The sequence below is a fragment of the Passer domesticus genome, chromosome 11 (assembly GCF_036417665.1).
Source record: "Passer domesticus isolate bPasDom1 chromosome 11, bPasDom1.hap1, whole genome shotgun sequence".
NCBI lineage: Eukaryota > Metazoa > Chordata > Aves > Passeriformes > Passeridae > Passer > Passer domesticus.
In genome coordinates this window covers 23,267,733-23,274,950 of record NC_087484.1, presented here as the reverse complement: position 1 = coordinate 23,274,950, position 7,218 = coordinate 23,267,733, and the positions used below count along the sequence as shown (strand labels likewise).

Sequence of the window (7,218 nt, the reverse complement as noted above, 5' to 3'; positions counted from 1 at the left end):
GTTCCGCCGCCCCGCCCGCAGAGGAGCCGGGACCAGCGGCGGGGACGGGACAGCCGCGGCGGCAGCGGTGGGTGGCAGCTGCGAGCTCTTGCATCGCCGTCCCTTTGCGGGGCAGGGGGAGCACACCCCGCGTACCCCACAAGTGCACCCGACCCTCCCCGCCCCGCGAGCAGGCAGCAGCTTCAGGTGCGTCGAAGCAAGCGGCTGCATCGGGAGGGCACCTTCCAGTCCCTTGTGCCGGCTCTGGGGAGCCCTACCGAAGCTGTCCAGCAAGAACCGGCTCCCAGACTGAAAATAACACCCTGTCTTGGGGTGGGTGTTCAGCCTACATGACCAAAACAAAAATCATTACATGAAAAAAATTAACCAAGATAGAATCTTTGTCTACCTGAGCTACAGCTCCACCCAATTAATTCAGAATTTCCAGTTCCTCTTCAGCAGTAACACAAAACAGTGTCCCTGTCCCTGCTGACCACGGAAAGCCAAGGTCATCTTTAAGCCGGGACACTTAAAAGAGAGCTCTGCTGTCACAGCTGGGGGTCCCAGTGGTGGCAGCCAGTCAACTGCAAATATAAAAGCAGGACCCTGGTGTCATCACCCTGCAATTTCATGAGCAGGTCTGAGCCTGTCCTGGAGCCCAAATTCACTTCATATCCGAAGTATTTGGACACCGGCCCATGCTCCAACACAGGCTGATGGAACATGCCTGGGAGTATGGAAATTTATTTTTGTTCTGCCCTTTAGCATAAGCAAACTTGCAAGCCCATAATGCAGAGCAGCGAGGCGAGGGCAGGGACATGCATGCTTAAATTAATATCATTACCTGGTACTAAATGAGGCTTTATGCAACGCAGTGGAGCCGATGTGGGCAGGTAACTGGCTGTGTTCTTCCTAGAAGGATGACCTCCCCCTCTGGCCCCTTACTGCCGATGGAAAGGAAAAAATACAATTCTTCTATTAGCCCCCCACTACTTTGCTCTCCTAAATGTTGGATATCAATCCCAGGCATAATATATCTTTACCTTTCAGTGAAGCTCCCCAGTGTTCTGACCCCAGGATGTTCCCAGGAAGAGCTCCCAGCCGTGTGCTCCTGGCAGTAGCTGGGTGTGCTCTGCACTGAAACTTGAAGAGGAGCAGAGTGTGCTCAGGACTCCAGGGCCGACCCCCTCTGGAGCAAACCAGGCTCAGATTTTCATAGGCTAAACAAGCTCTGATTTCTCCTGGGGTCAGGTAAATTGCAGCTTTGCAGAACAGTTAGAATTATTAATTTAAATTTAAAAGGCTGAGTACTGAAAATATTAATTGATATTGATATGTAAATTGTTTTCACATCGATCTTAAACAATTGAAACCTTCAACTATTTTCCTGCAGAGCTAAAACTCAGGACTGTTTGACTTCATTAGAAGTGAGAGCGTTCAGTCCATTTCTCATCCTCTGCCTGGAAAAGCAAGAAGGACCCCAAACAACATAAACAGCAAAGAGAAAATCAGCAGCAAGTTCACCTCATAGAATACAGGTCTGTTGCAATAATGTGTTTCACCTACTGGTTATAGGAAATATTAATAACCTAAAGTCTTGTTACAAAGACCTTAAATCTAAAAGTATATGACCTTAAAAAAATGTTTTGCTTAAAATAGATTTCTTATCCTTTATATCCTCTTGTCTGCCCCAGTTCTTTGAGTCTGTAACTCTTGGGGTCAATATGAGTATGTAGAGTTCACTTGAGAAAACATAACCAGGATTAAAGGAATGAGTCAGAGGAAGGAAAAATCAAAACAGGATCAAGATACCTCTGCACTGGCTTGAAGCAGCTATTCTGAGGGACTATGTTTACTCCAATAAAAACTGCACGTGGCAAAAATATCTTTTGAGTGAAGAGGGTAAATGGAGCATTTAAAAAGAAAATACTAATTAAAAATATTCATTGAGCAATCAATCATTTCATAATGTGCTCATGTATGAATGCGGTCACATCCAGGCACTTCCAGTTCTGAAAGCCAACGTCACTGAGGATGTCTGAAATTAAGGATACTTGAGTTGCCACTACATCCTATTGCTCCTCATTCCTCTGCTAGCAGGGGCATTGGCTGTTCTTTCTCAAGCTGCGCCAAGCATTTCTCTCAAAATAAGCAGTTGTACACTGCCTGAGAAGCTGAAACCAATTATTAAAGATTACTCATTTCTATAAAGCTTTGTTAATACTTTTTAAACAATGTAAAGTAGTTGTAAAGCATTTAGGCCAGTGTTTTCCAAACAGGTCGGTGATTTTGCAGATTTTGAAGGCTTCTTCGGGGCGCTGGAAAGGTTAAAACCTAAAATTAGAAGCCTGCGTGAAGGTTTTGGCATGCATCCACCAATGTTCATGTGTTTTCTGGTGGTGTTGGATTTGAATGCCACTGCTGGGCACTTTTCAGACACATTTCATCAATGCACTGGGCCACCAAAATGCTCTGTGCATTCCTCCAGATAAAGGAATTGGCTGTTTTAGGCAGTTGGTGCCTGTATGCTCCTGGGAACTTCCCTCTGCTGTGGGGAGCGTGGTAGATCCCACCAGATTTTTCTAAAATTGAGGAAAACCCACAGGTGTTCAAGTGGTGGAGAAAAACCCAAAGAAAGTCCATGATTACTGCTCATGAGCATGTATGCAAAACAGTCTGGGGAAGGGCTCAGATGAGAAGGAGGGAAGAGGGGAAGGTGAGCCACAGCAGCCGGAGGAGGAGGCTGAGGAAGAGCAGGAAGGGAGAGAACAGTCCTCACCACATCCTTCACTCTGATCACTGATCAGAGAGAAGACAGCAGCATGCAACTTGGACAACATTAAAAACCCTGAATGCAACACAGGGAGGGTATCACTGGATAAAAGAGAGGATTTAGACATTTGAGTGAACAGAAGGTTGAGTACAGACTGACAACTAATAACCAACACAAGGAATGTTATGAAGAGCTGGCAACAAATGGAGCAGAGATGAAACAAATCCATCAGTACAAGGAGACAGAACAGATCTGACATTTGTATGGAAAAAAAAAAGTGTTGTTGAGTGACATCACTGCAGAGCCTGATGCAAGTATGCACAAAATGTAATGGCAGTACCATTCAGCAGGATTACAAATAGTGCTGAGCAAAAGGAAAGATGACATTACTAGGAATTTATGAGAAAAGCAGAAGAGTGAGCTACAAGTGAGTTCAGTAACTACTGCAGAATCTGCTTTTTCAGTATGCCAGAAAAAATGCATTAAGGTGCAGTAAGTAAAGGGGAAGAAATGTATGGGAATAGCATTAAAAAAAAAAGGCTGGATGAAATTAAAATGAAGGTACAGCAAAGTCTCTTCATGTGATAAGGGGACAATTCTCCCCCTCTACTCTGCACTTGTGAGATCCCACCTGGAGTATTGAACACAGCCATGGTGCCCCCAGCATAAGAAGAATATGGAACTGTTGGAGGAAGTCCAGAGGAGGCCACAAAGTTGATAAGAGGACTGGACTACCTTCCCTGTGAAGACAGGCTGAGAAAGTTGGGGCTGTTCAGCCCAGAGAAGAAAAGGCTGTGTGGAGAACTCATGGCAGCCTTCCAGCACCTGAATGGGCTACTGGGAAGGCAGAGAGGAACTCTTGGTCAGGAACTGTGGTGATAGGACAAGGACAAACTGAAAGAGAGGAAATTTAGGTTAGATATACAGAAGAAATTCTTTCCTGTGAGGTGGCTGAGGCACTGGAACTGATTTCCCAGAGAAGCTGTGGCTGCCCCATCCCTGGCAATGCTCCAGGGGGCCCTGAGCAACCTGGTCAGTGGAAGGTATCCTGGCCCAGTGCAGGGGGTTGGAATGAGTTGATCTTTAAGGTTCCTTCCAATACAAACCATTCTCTGATTCCATTGTTCTATTATTCTGTGATTAAAGACATCTCACAAGACATACAGAGAATGCACCAAAATTTTCTAAAATCCTTCCCATGACTCTGGGCTCTTTCACTGTCCTGCCAAAAGTCCTTGTGGGTCACGTTGACTTGAGCTGGCCTGCTGGGATAATCAGCAGGTACCATTTAGGCTGGAAGGCATTTTTCCAGGACCAGTCCCTTTCAGCCTCTCCTCTTCCCAATACCTGTTTGAAATGGCACCTGCACCGGGAAATGTCATCTGCAACAGGGGTTGCTGTGCTGGTACTTGCATAGGAAGGGCCCTGGCTAAAAAATACTCCCCTCCTCCAGTTATTTTTGCCATTTTCACTGTCTCCTGGCTGGCTCTGTACATCCCCATTTCCTTTGCACACTTATGCTGCACATGGCAGCCCTTTGCTCAGGCTGGCAGTGCTTCCCTGGGTGTCTCTGCTGCAGCAAGGCAGGAGGATGAGAAGGAATGGGGCATTCTCCAGAGCCCTGCATGCCCCGTGCCCAGCAGGGTGCTGTCCCACTGCCTGCAGGCTCAGTGCTCGCTCCTCAGCCTGGGAGGCTCTGGGATTCACTGGGTTACTTCCAGTACACACAAAACATCAGCATTATGTTTACCTATTCAGCACTGCAGGATTGCCTATCCCACCCTGGTCCTAGGCCAGCCTATGCTCCTATCCCATGCAAATCCCCTTTCTTCCCACTCATCCCAGGGATTCCCACTCATTCACTGCTGTAAGCACCTCAAAACAAGGCCCATGCCAACAGTCCTCTGTGCAGAAAGTATGCATCTAATTTTTTCCACCCAGTATCTCCAGGTTCCAAGCCTGGGAGATGACTATGGGAGTGTAAATTGCAGAGCTGAGAAGAATGAACATTGCATCACTGATGCCATAAACACTGAGCTATTTCTTTTTGTACAGCACAGAGTATCGAGACACCATGAAACCAATGCCTAGCTGGGGAGATAGAGTCAGTTGTGCTGGTGTTTGTCTGTTTCCTCTCTTTGGGGAGAAAAAACAAAGACATGAACAGTGTTTGAGTTCTTGTTGATCCCACAGGTGACGACTTGAGGGGAGTTGTACTTGTGGAATGGCAGACAGACACATGCAACCACTAACCCAGCAAGAGAGCAGTAGGTACCTGCAAAAACAGTTCCCTGAGCTCGTGTGGTGTTATCACTGTGTTCCCACTCAGCCCCGTAACCTCAAGCCCAACCACAGCCCCACAACTGTTTGCATTAAGTGTTCTCTCACAACAGTGCTTTCTCACACATCCCTACCCCACAGGCCTTGCCTTTACACCATGCTGCCACGGAACACCCTACACAGCTCCAGCTCTGCCCTTCAGCCACACTAAATAGCTCTCTCCTCAAACCATTTGCCAGTGCCAGGACCAATTAATGGGCAGGAGCATTGCACCTCTTCATCTCCAAGACCTTCAGGCATTTCACAAGTTAAATAAATCATTTCTCCAACCCAAGTAACCATGAAAAGCTTTGACAGTGAAGAAAACAGGTTTCAAATAAACAGTATTTTGAACGGGTATATGCATGACAGTCTCCCCGAGTAGAGCATCTCAGACTTTCAAAGCTATCAGAAGCCTCCAGGCTTGCAGATCCCTGCCACCACCTGCTTCTGGTGCCCCTCTGGCAATAGGCTGAAGAACAGAAAGTTTACTAATTGGTTAGCTTGGGCTAATACCCTTGCTACCCCTAAGAGTGGCAGGGGACACTTTCCAGTTGCAGGAGCAGCCACTCCATGTGCCAAGGTCCTCACACTGGTCTGGGCTGCTGTGCCTTTGGGGTGGTGCTTGGGCAAACTCCTACATGACTTTTGCTATCTTACATTTTTGTCTACCCCTTCACATTTTTCATCAACAAAGCTTCATCAGTAAAGTTAATCCAGAAGAGGCAGTCCTCCAGGAGTTCTGTGATTTCTTCCTCCTCTGCTTGCAGCCAGAACTGCTGAATGGCTCAGCACCTGCATTCTAAGACACACTGGGCAGCTGCTCTTTTACTGGCACAGGAGTGCAAAGGGATCACTCTCCAGGCTGACTTGTCTCTCCAAGGATGGAGGAATCATGGATGCCAGGAGGATAACTGACAATTCTGTCCTCAAATCCCATGCTCCCTGCTTCCTGCACCTGGGAGAGCAGCACAGTAAAAAGCCCCATATTCCCCAGAAATCACTGGCTGGACTCACCAGCCCAGCATTCCCAGCCTGGAAGCTGCTGCCTTGTCTAAAAGTGGTGGCTGCCTTGGGCAGGGACAGCTGCGGAGGGATGTGGAATAGCTGCTGTGCCCTTACATCTGCTTTGGAGCAGCACCCAAAGTCCCAGCTCAGATCAACTCCCCGGTCACCCCCTCCTTTGTAAACAGGCTTTTGAGCACCTGTTCTGAGAGCTAAAATGGGACCTGAAATAATCCTATGGAAAAGAGTTGTGTGCTTCTCTAAACAAAGCTCTCAGCTCTATTAAAATGCTCAGCCATACTAAAGCAACTTCAGATCACTGGTCTTGGACAGATTTGTCACTCAACGACAGGAAAAAAATGTTAGCCAAAGTAATCCCAGGAAAAACGCACGTAATGAAGGTTTGAAGATTCCAATGAAGCAGCTAAATCAACACCTTGCTTTGCCAAGGAAACATTGTGAAATCTGTGGTTTACTCTTTGATCCTAAGCCTTCCCTACCCACATTTCATAAGCAGTATCATTAGACAGAAATGATTGTAAAACTAAGATTGGTTTGTCAGTGAGCTCCTGATAAAAAGAAATTGACTTGTCATGTCACAGGTGGCTGCTAGACTATGCTGGCATACATTAACATGGTACTGAACCTTGAAGAAAAAATGGATTATGTAAAATAGTACATATGGTAGGATAATCTTTCTTGGACTTTTAAATTAACATTTTTATGTATAGGATACAATATTTTGTAATTTTAAAAGGGGAGTAGACTGAAATGAGGAATAAATCATTACTGTAAGCAGGAAGCAATACAAGGCAAATACATGTCTCATTTATTTAGATGTATGTTGCATTTATATTATTCATATTTTTCCTCTAAAATTAAACAAACCTAATGATGCCCTTTAACTCAGAAACACACTAATAAGACTGTGAAGTTCTGAAGAACTCCTGTCTTTCTGCAGGGCAGATATTATGGAATTACACTGGAATATTGAAATTCTCCATTCTCTTTTTAACAGAAAACTTTTTCTTAAATCGATATTGGTCCGTGGAAAAAGTTACAGTAGAGCTTCTAAAGTTACAACTCTATAATTGGAAGCGGCAAACTTTTAAAAGTTCCCTGCCTTCTCCAGTCTAAGAAGG

The 7,218-nt window shown here is 45.8% G+C and overlaps 1 protein-coding gene across 5 annotated transcripts in view; it reads left to right on the top strand.

The window, feature by feature from the left end:
• The first annotated feature begins 48 nt into the window (after nucleotides 1-48).
• The window catches only part of KLHL6 (kelch like family member 6), a 37,848-nt gene continuing 30,678 nt past the window's right edge, over nucleotides 49-7,218 (top strand). The window contains exons 1-3 of one of the 5 annotated variants that reach the window (XM_064435819.1): nucleotides 64-186; nucleotides 1,043-1,230; nucleotides 1,373-1,517. The gene's annotated coding sequence lies outside the window, so the exon portion shown is untranslated. The other 4 variants (XM_064435820.1, XM_064435821.1, XM_064435822.1 and 1 more) reach the window with 4 other exon arrangements.